The following is a 13,006-nucleotide window of genomic DNA, read 5'->3' on the forward strand; positions in this document are numbered from 1 at the left end:
TCAGGCTACAGCCAGAGGCGACTACCTCCCAGATGCGCACTTAAGGTGGATATTAGGAAGACCTATGATACGGTGGAGTGGGACTTCCTGTTAGCAGTTCTGCAGATGTTCGGCTTCCCACCTACGTTCACAAGGTGGATTGAGGAGTGTGTATCCATGACATCATTTTTGATTGGGCTTAATGGCAAACCTCATGGGTTCTGTACTGGAGCGAGATGACTACGACAGGGAGATCCACTATCTCCTTATCTATTTGTACTTGTTATGGAAGTTTTAAATCTGGGATTCCTGCAACGAATTGAACAGGACATGCAATTCACTTATCATTGGAAGTGTGAGAATTCCAAGATTTTCCAGTTGGGATTTGCAGACGACCTCCTTCTCTTCTGTAGAGCTAACGGTGACTCGATCAGAGTATTCAAGGAGGGATTGGACAGATTTGCGGAGTTGTCGGGTCTTCGGCTTAATGTTCATAAAAGCCACTTAATCATCTCCCGTTCGGCTCAAGAATTGAAAGATCAGATGTTGGAGGTTTTGGGTTTTCAGGATGGGCACCTTCCAATGAGGTATCTAGGACTACCCTTACTCTCTTCTAGACTGTCTATCTCTGACTGTCTACCACTTATTTAAAAAATAGATGCACGTATTACTGGATGGGAAGGGATTTCACTATCATATGCTGGGCGAGTACAAATTATCAAATCCGTACTATCGGCATTGAGTTTATATTGGGCATCTGCGTTCATATTACCTAAGAAAGTTATTAACGAAATTGAGAAGAGACTGCAGAATTTTCTATGGAAGGGTACGACATCTATTGGCTACGCCAAGGTAGCCTGGAAAGATGTGTGTCGATCAGCGGACGAGGGAGGACTTGGATTCAAGGACATCTATACCTTGAATCGCGCTCGAATGAGCAAGAAATTATGTGATGTTATCCTGTGCGATAGGACATCCATCTGGGTTGAGTGGCTTTATGAAGACCGGTTACGGAACACATCGATTTGGACTGTCTGTGAGCATGGAGGTTTTTGGGGATGGCGAAAAATGCTCAGACTCCAACCATTTCTTTGCTCTATCGTAGACTACCAGATTGGAAATGGAGAAAGATTCTATATTTGGCAGGACCCGTGGCATCACTTAGGACCACTTATCGAACGATTCCCTCGTGCTCCACGCCATCTTGGAATTGAAAAATCAGCAAAACTCAGCTTGGTGATTTCAGCACTCCTATCACGGACTTCGAATGTTTGGAGATCACTCGTAACCTGTCGGTTATTTCTGGAGGTGAGGATCGACTGGTGTGGAGATGTGACGAAGGGCTGCCTACTACCCAGGCCCTCTACCGAGTATTTGATCCCCCTGAGCCAAAAGTAGGATGGTCTTCACTACTTTCGGGCTCCTTGAAGATTCCTCGTCACTCATTCATTTTATGGCTCGCAATTCTTGGCAAATTTCCCACCACAGACAAACCATGGCTATCTCACCTGGGAGTGTGCATCTTATGCGATGAGGGAGCTACGGAATCTCATCTACACTTATTCTTCCGATGTAGATTTAGTCGACAGTGCCTTTTTGAGATTTGCAGACGGATTCGATCTCACTGGCCCAATAGGGATTGACCAACAGATATTGAGTGGGTGACGCGGAAATGAAGAGGCAAGCATATTATTAATATCTCCTACCGTACACTACTTGCAGCATGTGTCTACCACATTTGGAGAGACAAACGATGATGGATATTCTCATCTAACGTTTCCACATAATTTGATTGAGAGAGTGTAGAATATCAATTATTGGGAGGATTGGACTCGTCCATGGACATTTGATGAAGAGCAAATGAGGTGGGTTGCGGTCCTTCAATGCTATCAACTTACTGAATCGGCTTCCCCAGCCCGCCCCCTTTCCCCGTTGCCGGCGCCACACGACCCCCACCTTCCCCCTTTCCCCTTCCCCGTCTCTCTCTCTCTCTATATATACATATATAATTTTAATTAATAAAAATATATCGTAAATAACATTTTAATTAATTTTTATGTAATTTATATATATTATAAATATATCTTTTAATCTAGACGTGATCAAATTTAGTTTAATCTGGACTATTGATCTTATTAATTCAATTTAAGCATTAGATTCAGGTAGATGCAATGGCTATTAATGAGGATGTAAAAATAATTTTATAATTAAAAATAAAAAAATAAAATATCTAAAATTAGTGCGTGAATGGCACGAAATCACGTGGGGGGCTTATTTGCTTTTTTATGAAAAACATGAGGAGATAATTTGCTAAATTTTTTTTTTCATGGGGGAATTGCTTATTTCGTATAACACATGAGGTAATTTGCATTTAACCTGTTTACTTATCGCAACCTAAGTTGTTGGAGTGAAATTCTCATTTGGGCATGACGAATCAATTGGATTCCATCTATTCTCAAACAATAAAAAAAATACTTTTTCGCAAATGTAGGGCATAATATATGCATTACTACTATCCTCTATTTCTTGCGTGTCCACATTTTTTCATTGCTTTCTTAATTCCAAATCTAGTTGTCTTTCTAATGACTTGGAGACGATCTCACTTGCAGCCACTGGCATGACCATCAAGAATGACGCCATAAGTTGACACACCACTACCTAAGTCAACATCATTAGCTGGTACTAGTTGAAATTATGTATTTGAGTATTTTAACATTTTTTTTTACAATTTGTGAAGTATACTTTATTTTAATTAGAAATAGTAGAAATTATGTATTGCAGGAAAAAAAAAATTCACTTTAGATCTACTGTAGATTTCTTTCAAGTAAATATTATTTCATAAGAGAAAAGTATTATTTTAGTCCGCTAAATATGCCTAATTTTAATTTTAGTCCGATAATTATGTTCATTTTTGTTTAGGTTCAATAACTTGCGAAATTGCTTACTTTTAGTCCTTTGGCAGATTTTCGGACAATTTTACCCCTATGCAATTTTTGAAAGGCAGTTTTAGTACATATACTCTCATAAGGGTAAAATTGTCCGTAAATATGCCAAATGACTAAAAGTAAGTAATTTCATAAGTTACTAGACCTAAACAAAAATGGACATAGTTATCGAACTAAAATTAAAATTAGACATATTTAGCGGACTAAAATAATATTTTTTCCTTTTCATAATGGTGACATATCAAATTTTATACTGTTTACATATTCATATGTTATTGATATCATCATCGAAATGTGTAAATATATATAGAGAATAATGTAATATAAATAATTGGAACTCTTTTACACTTAATATTCAATTGTAATATAAATATATAGGAGATATATTTTGGCTAAATATGTATTGTATCAAGGAATTGAAAAATCATATTTCACTTATTTTATTTGTTTGGATGAACTTGGTTAAATATCTAGTAATAAACAAGATTAAGTTGAATAAATTAATTATCAACAACTACATCATATAAACCGAGTGATTTAATTAATTAGTTATAACTTTTTTAATTCAAATACTCAACAAATTATGTATTACAAATACTCAAATCCATTAAATGCCCCTATTAATTATTAAATTGAATAGTAGAAATTACAATTAGTAAATTTACTAATCAAAGAATATAAATATACGAATTAATTAATAATTTTAAAACAATATGTATTTGTGTATTTCATTGAAGCAGAATGGTTTAATTGCCTTTTGTAACATTTTAAGATTTAAGCCAAACTAAATATATTTAATTCCGTGTATGCATGTCATAATAATTTAATTTAATTACATGGTAACTTATATATTCCTTATTGCTAGTAATATTTTTATGGCACTTTTACTTTATATTCATGTGTAATACATTTGATTCTACTTAAATGTAAATGTTGAATGTTATGCTAAAAGTGCATATTAACTTGTTGTAACTTAATGGCAATCTCACAAAATTGAATTTTAGTGCTCTTGATGTTTCTGAAACAAACTATCTATTGTAAGTCCTTATTGCTGAACTGCATTTGGCAAGTAGCAAACTGGGAAAACAATAAAAGGAAATACTAATACTTCTGAACAAGACTGTGCTAAAGAGATAATTTTGCTTTGTCATCATCTCCACGAAGACTGAAGTCTCAATATTTAACCGTGAAAAGTCCTTTTTCACTCTAAAAGAGTTTAAAGGATCGATTTAACCATAAAAAACTATAATATTACCACGCGCGAGATATGAGTGGATACAATTGCGATTGAAAGATTTCAAGTCAATTGCTGAATATAATTCTGAGATGTTTCACATTGTATCAAAACTGAGATTACGTGGAGATGATGTGACAATGAACAAATATTAGAAAAAATATTTTCTACTTTTGATATATCTAACCTTGTACTCTAGAAGCAATAAAGGAAACGTGGGTTTAAAACCTATTTAGAGTTGATTTCATGCCTACTTACAGAGAATGAAAATAATCAGCTTTGTTGAATAATAATCACACCCTACCCATTAGCTCCAAACAACTTTATGAAAATTTAGCAACATTTCATAAAGTAAATGCTACTTCTTCACAAAAGGGGCAGGGTCGATACCATGGCTCACCACGCGGCCATTCTTATTGATGTGGTCTTGGTCATGGAGGTCGTGGTTGTGATCGTGGTAATAGTCGTGGACATCATCATAATATATGGATTAATTCCAACATTTAGGAGAACAATGAGAACAAGGCAAAGAATCAACAAGAGAAAACTATAAACGGAGAGCTTTGCCATAGATGTCGAATATCTAGACATTGGTCTCGTACCCGTAGTATAGCACAACATTAAATCAAATTGTACCAACCTTATTTGAAAGTAAAGAGTAAAGAAGTTGAGACTAATTTTGTTGAGGCTGGAATTTCAGATTTTTTCAGTCCATTGAAAATGATGAAAAAGGTCTCCTTGAGCTTCCCTTAAAGTTTCGTGACATTCCTGAGGATTTCAACGAGGGTTGCTGATTAGATATTATCTAATATGTTACTAGAATGTTTTCATTATTAAGGTATATTTACTTTAATCAATAGGGTATTTTTTTTTAATACTGTAATGTCTTTTATATTTTTATGAATGAAGTTTTTCCTTTCCATATTATATGTCTATTTAATTTATGTAGAATGGATCAAGCCATGGCAATTTTCAATGACAAGGAGCATTGTCTTGTTGATGTGCCACTACACAAACTAGTCTAAGAAATAAGAGTTTTTTTTCTCAAACTTGTTAATGACAAGAAAAATTGTGAATACTATTTTAAAAGTTAGTAATCTTATTGAATGCTTCATAACAAGGTTACACATAATATTCTAGTAAATCAGAAAGCATGGTAGAACACTTGGCTAAAGAAGAAAATCCTAGAAAGAGAAAGGAGCATGTCGTCTCAATTAATCACAATGCTAATGAGACCACTAGTAATGTCTCTAAGTATAAAATTCTTTAACTGATTTATCTAAAGACTCTAAATGTAATGATCAAGATCTCGAGGACAGTTAAGAGATGTATACTAATGATGCTCACAAAAGTTTAGGTTGGTACCAGACTGAGGGTATATTCCATTTTTGATCGCATAAATGGACCTATTTTTAATTTTGATCCCATACTGTGGATGATTTGCACATTGCAGCCATATATGAATTTGTTTTTCCAATTTCACGACACAAGAGGGCAATCGTTAAGTAGCTAATGGCTTTTGATTTTTCTGTTAGGTGGGTGCAAATTTGGAGGAAAAATGTATCGATAAATGAAAATTTGGTGGGAAAGGTTTATTTATTCTTCTTCCTCATGTAAATAGCTATTTCGTTTTCTTTTCTCTTCCATTTAGTAGGAAATATGTGTAAAATACGACTGCAAATGGAGAAATTCTTTGTCACTGTGGAAGGATTGCAAGTTTGAGAACCTTGTGGACAGACGACAATACAGGTAGGAGATTTCTCTGGTGTTGGAAAAAAAGAAGTTGGTGTGCTTTTTTTGTCACACATCATCGGTCCATAAGCTTCTCAAACTTGCAACCCTACTGTAGTGACAAAAAACTTCTCCATTTGCAGTCATGTTTTACACTTTTTTCCTACTAAATGAAAGAGAGAAGAAAACAAATCAACTATTTATATGAGGAGGAAGAAGAAATAAACCTTTCCCGCCATATTTTCATAGGTACATTTTCCTTCCAAATTTGTACCCACCTAACCAAAAATGCATCCACCGTTAGCAACTTAACAGTTGCCCTTTTTGTGTTTTGAAATTGGAAAAAACACATATAGGATGCAATGTACGAATCATCTACAGTATGGGACCAAAATTGGAAACAGGTCCACTTATGGGGCTAAAAATGCAATTTACCCAAGAACAAAAATTGAAATGAATGGAATTTTTGCCTATTTTGTAGCCATTGAAATGATGGATGAAAATGAAAATTATCCTCAAACTACAGAGGAATGTTAACACTTAAATGATTGGAAAAAAATTGGAAATAAGCGAGAAGTATTTAAACCTATAACTACAGCACCAAAAGGTGTTCAAGCCAGTTGTCTATAAGTGGGTGTTTGCACGAAAGATAAATGAACGAAATGAAGTTGTAAGGTACAAAGCTAGACTTGTGGCCCAAGGCTTTACTGAAATGACAAGAATTAATTATATTAAAACATATTCCCCTGTAGTGGATGTAACCACACTTAAATTTTAATTAATTTATTAGTAATTGAATAGCTGCAAATGCAGCTCATAGATGTGCTAATTACATATCTGTGTGGGGCATTGATACAAATAGCTACATGAGAATCCTAGAAGAATTGAAAATGTCCGAAGCATTCAAGTCAAATTCGTATCATATGTACCAATTTGTATATAAAAATATTAATTGGGTGTTAAAGTTATTTTAATACTCAAACTTTGATACCAAGTTATGTTTAGGTATAAAAACCACATTAATGGCAAAACTCGCGTAAACGAATTCTAGTCATTAAATATTAGACCTTTTTGACTCCTAAAATGAATAAATCAGAATTAGGATTGAAGATATATTGCTACATATCAATACGTTGAGATCATACAAGTATGGTTTATACAAAAGTTAATGCTTTTTCCCATACTACAAGAGAAAGGACACTTTTTATAATAGTATAGACAATGTTTATCTATAGTTTTATGCCATTTTTTTCTACTTTTTCTTTTGGAAAATGGATATGTCTGGTGATGGTTTAGGAGTAGCATTTACACATTTTTATATTTTTTTTACAAGGATCGATAATTTCTATCATACATTATTGAAAAGATCAAAACTTGTACACTTACATTTTATTCTATTATATTAGAGATAATAAAAATATTCTATAACATACATTTTAATTACATGTCAAATTTCAATTTACATTTTAATCTATCTTACAACAAAAAGTGTTCACTTTACATAATAACTGATTTAATTTATTCTCATTATTTTTTAGCATTTGTATGTTACTCTTCAAATTGTTATCTTACATGACAATTCATTTAATTGATTTTCATTCGTCATCTAACCTATTTTGATATGTTAAGTGATTTAACTAATTCTCATTTATATATATGCTAGTAAAATTTTCGATATTAAATCATTTCAATTTTTGTGATTTTTTGTAGGTGTTATATGATACGGGGAAACCTAGTAAATGCGATATATTATGAATATAATATGCAAAAAATTATATGATGAAAAAAGTATAGCGTGAAAAGTAATTAGTAGGAATAAATGTGAATATTGTGAAAAGTAATTAATAAGAGAGTATATGTGTAATGTGAAAAGGAGTTAATAAGAAATAATAAGTATATTATTTTACATTTGTATGGTTAAAAACTAATATTTATAAGGTTAATTTAGTCCAACCAAAAAAAGAAAAAATCTTTTAGGTGATTCATAATTTTATAGATATGTAGATATGGATATAGATTGATAAATTTGTCTTAAACTTATTGGTATCACACATAATAACTAGAAAAAATATTTTCTCATAAAATGTATTTGAAGTTCTAAATTAAATTGGAAGTTTAGATATTATTCAAATCACAAGGTTACGTCTTACAACCAAAAGGTCACCAGTTTGAGTTCTATAAATATGGGTTTTCGGTCTACTTTTATAGTAATTTCTTACATTTAGTAATTTTTATTTAATGTATGCTTTAATTTAAAATTATTTATCTATATATATTGATAATTTAATACACTGTTTTCAATAAAAACAAATCACTTATATTTAGGTTTTTATGATTCACTAGTATTTAATAATTAATGAATGCATTTTAAAATATTGAATCGTATTTTGAATATAGTAAGAACAGAAATGCCCATTTAAATCGCAAAACAAAAAAAGTTAATCATATTACTACCTTACAATGATTATAAGGATTCACATGAATAAATTCATTTTGGTTTACCATAATTAAAAATTTAATTGACGAGATCACTTAGTTTGAGGCATGATTTGATCTATAGTTAAAGTAATTAAAAAAGTATTTAATCGATCCAATGAATTTGTTTAATGGAATTAATTTAAGTCAATTAAACTTTTCATTGATTTAACCAAAATAAAAAGTAGTTAATCATTTGATTGATATTAAAAATTAGTTTTATTGATTTGTATGCGCCTAATCAAATTTTTTATTGGACAACCATATCAAAATCTTTTGAAAAGGAAAAAGATGTTCGAATTTAAAATTTCTTTTTTCAATTATAAATGTTGACAAAATAATAGGAAAAAAATAAAGAGAAAATCGACTGGCTATAAAAGCTTTAGGAAACAAAACTTTGCGAGCAGGATATTTCTTGCCAAATTTTCCCTCTTCTCTCACACACACTAGCACACCACAAAACACATGCACACAAGTCCTAACTACTACACCACTGGCTTACAACAGAGAGGACATTCCGGCCGACGAGGGGGATGGTGGCGATGATGGTGGTCGGACAGAGGAGGACGGCCGTGGCAGAAATTCAGGCGAACAACAGTTTTTTTGCCTGGAAGACGAAGAGGCGTTGGTGGAAGATGAAGAGTCATCGGCGGTAATGGGAGTTTTGGCCATGGAAACAAACAGCCGAAGGGTTTCCGATGTTGGAGAAGCTTTGTCGATGAAAAAAGAGCGGAACTTGGACATGGGGGATGAGCGTTTGGTGCGCCGCCTTGGGTTTGGCGCACCTTCGACCGGTTTTCATGGCGGAAAGCAAGCTCCACCGTTCAACATGGTAGAGTTTTTATGGTTGGCCCACATGGTGATTGACGAAGGCGATGAGCAATCAAAGGCGGCGCTTGGAGAACTCAAAACAAAGTGGGAGGCGCGATTTGGGAAAGAGGCGGCGACTCGCTGTTTTCCGCCATTGTTGACGACTGTGGAGTTCCCTTATGAGAAGGGGCTTCGCCAGGCCTGGTGAAGGCTGCTGCCACTGGCAACGCAAGGTACGGCGTTAGGAATAGGGGTTTTGGGTGAGTCTCCTTTCTCGCGGCTGCACGCAGATTTTTCTGGTAACCATGGTAATGCAGAAGCAGTCCAGGCGACGGATGGACATATTGCAATGGGTTTCCGGTGACCTGTTGACAATCCGATGATATTTTTGATGAGCAGTGAGGTGTGCCGTTGTGCTGACGTGGCTGCCTGCGTGGAGACGATTGGAGGTGAGGTGGCGGCGGTTAAGGCTGACATGGAGGCGAGATTGGTGAAGGAGAGGGCAGCTGATGTTAGGTCTGACGTCAGCACTATTAGGGCTGATGTCAGCAAGAACAAGGCTGACATCAGCAATGACCTATCTGCTGACATCAGCAGTGAAATGGAAAAAAAAATCCAACTCGTGCTAAGATGGCTGCTGACATGGGTTATGCTGTGGCGGGGCAAAAAACATCCGATATTAGTAATATTCACGTCCAAACGGGATTGCACATTAGGAGTATCCCATTGCATGCATGTCCGGAACCCATTATTGATGACAAAATCGCGCATGCATTTAACTATTCCTCTCGTAAGACTCTCACGTATGTTGTTCCTACCTTACAAAATGGCGAGGTGATTATGAGACCAACGTTGGATGCTATTCGTAATGCATCTAAGCGATGAAAAGATACCATGGTGGGATACTTTCAGGGAAAAAGACCATATTTCCACCATTTGAAAGAATATGCGGTATTGGTTTGGCCGGGATTATGTGAGGTTCCTGCTACTAATAGTGGATTCTTTTTCTTCCAATTCAAATCAATCGCTGTCATAGAAGAAGTGATTGAGGGGGGACCGTGGCTGTTTCAAGGACAGCCTATCGTACTTCGAAAGTGGGAGCCGGGAATGGATATGAGAAAACTTAAGCACACACAGGCGCCCATATGGATTAGATTAAGACATCTTCCAGTGAAATTGTGGACGGAGGAGGGCCTTAGCACGGTGGCCAGTGGAATTGGAAGACCGCTATACTCAGATGTGATTACGAGAGTATGCACGAGACTGGATTTCGCTCGTATATGCATTATACTTGATGTCACTTCAAAACTGCCAAAATACATTATTATCATGACGTCGGACGAGGAGGGGGCGAAACACCTTACAAAGTCAATCTGGAATATAAATGGATTCCCCCGAAATGAACTACTTGTATGACATTAGGGCATGCAGCAAATGAGTGTTCACTTCATAAAGCCACCAATACTGTCAAGCCCCCGGTCGCTGTTTATATGCCAAAAATGGGTGCTCCTCGAGCACCATCGATGCCTGGAAGTGGTGGGGAGTCGAGGCAACCAATTCCGAGGATGGAGAAGTGATCGGGATGATCGGGGTAAGGCACTCATTATCTATAATACCTTTGATGCCTTACAACCTCTTAATGATACAGATGATTCTCCACAGGGTCCTAAGTCATGCAACCCCTTGATCCTATGGCAGTTTGGAATGTTCGTGGCTTGAACAAAAGAGACCATCAGCTGGCGGTTAAAGACCTTATTGTTGAGTTCAGGTTACACTTTATTGGTCTACTCAAAACACGTGTGCCCACGAATAATATTACATGCATTTAGTCCTTTTTTTATGCCTAATTGGAAATAGTTTATAGATCCTATTTTGGTTGGTAATTGTATCTGGATAACATGGGATGATAACTTTATTTATGTTGAGGTAATTGAGGTTGGAACCTAATTTATACATTGTAGAGTCACTATTGGAGAAGTGCATGAATATGTTGCCATTACAGTTGTATATGGTGCTACAGAGGTCAAGGACTGGCGGGAGTTATGGGGCTCACTGGAATCCTTGGCTACTCAGTGTGAGGATACCCCATGGCTAGTTGGGGGTGATTTTCAATGCGGTCAAAGATTTGAGCGAGGTTTGTGGCACGTCAGGCGATATAAGGCTACCTATGGAGGAATTCAATCTGTGCATCCAAAATACTGCACTGTTGCCACTACCTATGTAGGGAGAGTGGTATACATGGCATAATCGGAGTGTGAGCCCTCGCAATATTTGGAAAAGGCAGGATCGGATGCTCACTAATGATAACTGGACGACGAGATTCCCGACAGTCTTCTATTCTCGCCTCACCCCACGCATGTCGAATCACTCGCCTATGGTGATCTATGGAGATAGTCGTCAACAGTTTGGAGGTATGTTTCGATTTAACAACTATCTTTCCCTCTCACCGGATTTCATTCCTACCGTGTAGAATATCTAACAGCATGAGATCGTAGGAGTGCATGTGTTCTCTATCACTCGGAAGGTCAAGGCACTCAAACCTAATTTTCGAGAGCAGAGGATGAAAAAAGGGGACTTATCACACAATGTTCAGTTAGCAAAGGGATTCCTGGATGAAGCTCAGAAATTCGTTAGTTCGAGTAGACATGACGAGCTGTAGCATTGTTGCCGCTTTATATATGCTAAGCCGGCTAAGCTAGAGCAGATCATGTTATAGCAACGGGCAAAAATCCAATGGATGAAGGGTGGTGATCAGTGCTCCAGAGTAATCTTTCACAAGATTGCTCAAAGAAGGGTGGCACGACAAATCTTGAAAATTAATGATACCCAAGGGGTTACAAGCAAGGAGCCAGATGCAGTCATTCATGAATTTGTCTCTTACTACCAGTCCTTGATTGGTGGTGAGAGACTCCAGCAGGTGATGGATTTTTTATACATTATGCTGTGGGAGAGGCATATTTTAATAGTAGAGGAGACTGCCCATCTAGTTGAGCCTTTTACTGCAGATGATGTTAAAAATACCATTTTTTATATTGCGGATGATAAAACACCGGGACCGGATGGGTACTCATCGAGATTCTATAAAGCCGCTTGGCCGGTAGTTGGGCAGGAAGTGACGAAAAGCAATTTTGGATTTCTTTACAACGAGAAAGCTACTTAAGCAAATCAATAGCATGCTTTTGGCGCTTATTCCCAATGTACACTCCCCTATGTAAGCCGGTGATTTTCGCCCTATCTCATGTTGCAATGTTCTTTATAAAATTATTGCAAAGCTTATTGTCCAAAGGTTGAGTGGGGTATTGAATAAGATTATTAGCCCCTATCAGGCTGCATTTGTCACAGGTCGGAGTATAGGGGACAATATTATGTTAGTAGAGGAGCTATTCACCGAGTATAACCAAGCCCGATTGCCGCCGAGAGGTGCATTGAAAGTTGATATTCTAAAGGCCTATGATACTGTGGAGTGGGACTTTCTATTGCTGGTACTTCAATTATTTGGGTTTGCCGAGGTATTCAGTAGATGGATTGAGGAGTGTGTCACCTTACCCTCATTTTCGGTGGGATTGAATGAAAAACCACATGGTTTCTTTGCAGGCGCTCGAGGGCTTAAGCAAGGTGACCCTTTATCGCCATATCTATTTGTTCTAGTTATGGAGGTGCTGCATTTGGGATTCCTACAGTTGATTGAGCAGGATATGAGGTTCACATTCCACTAGAAATGTGAGGTTGCACAAATATTCCAGCTGGGATTTGCTAACGACCTACTCCTTTTTTGCCGAGCAAATATAGACTCTATAAGGATCTTAAAAGATGGGCTGGATCGATTTGCTAC

Source organism: Sesamum indicum, linkage group LG5 (genome assembly GCF_000512975.1).
Source record: "Sesamum indicum cultivar Zhongzhi No. 13 linkage group LG5, S_indicum_v1.0, whole genome shotgun sequence".
In the NCBI taxonomy this organism is placed as follows: Eukaryota; Viridiplantae; Streptophyta; class Magnoliopsida; order Lamiales; family Pedaliaceae; genus Sesamum; species Sesamum indicum.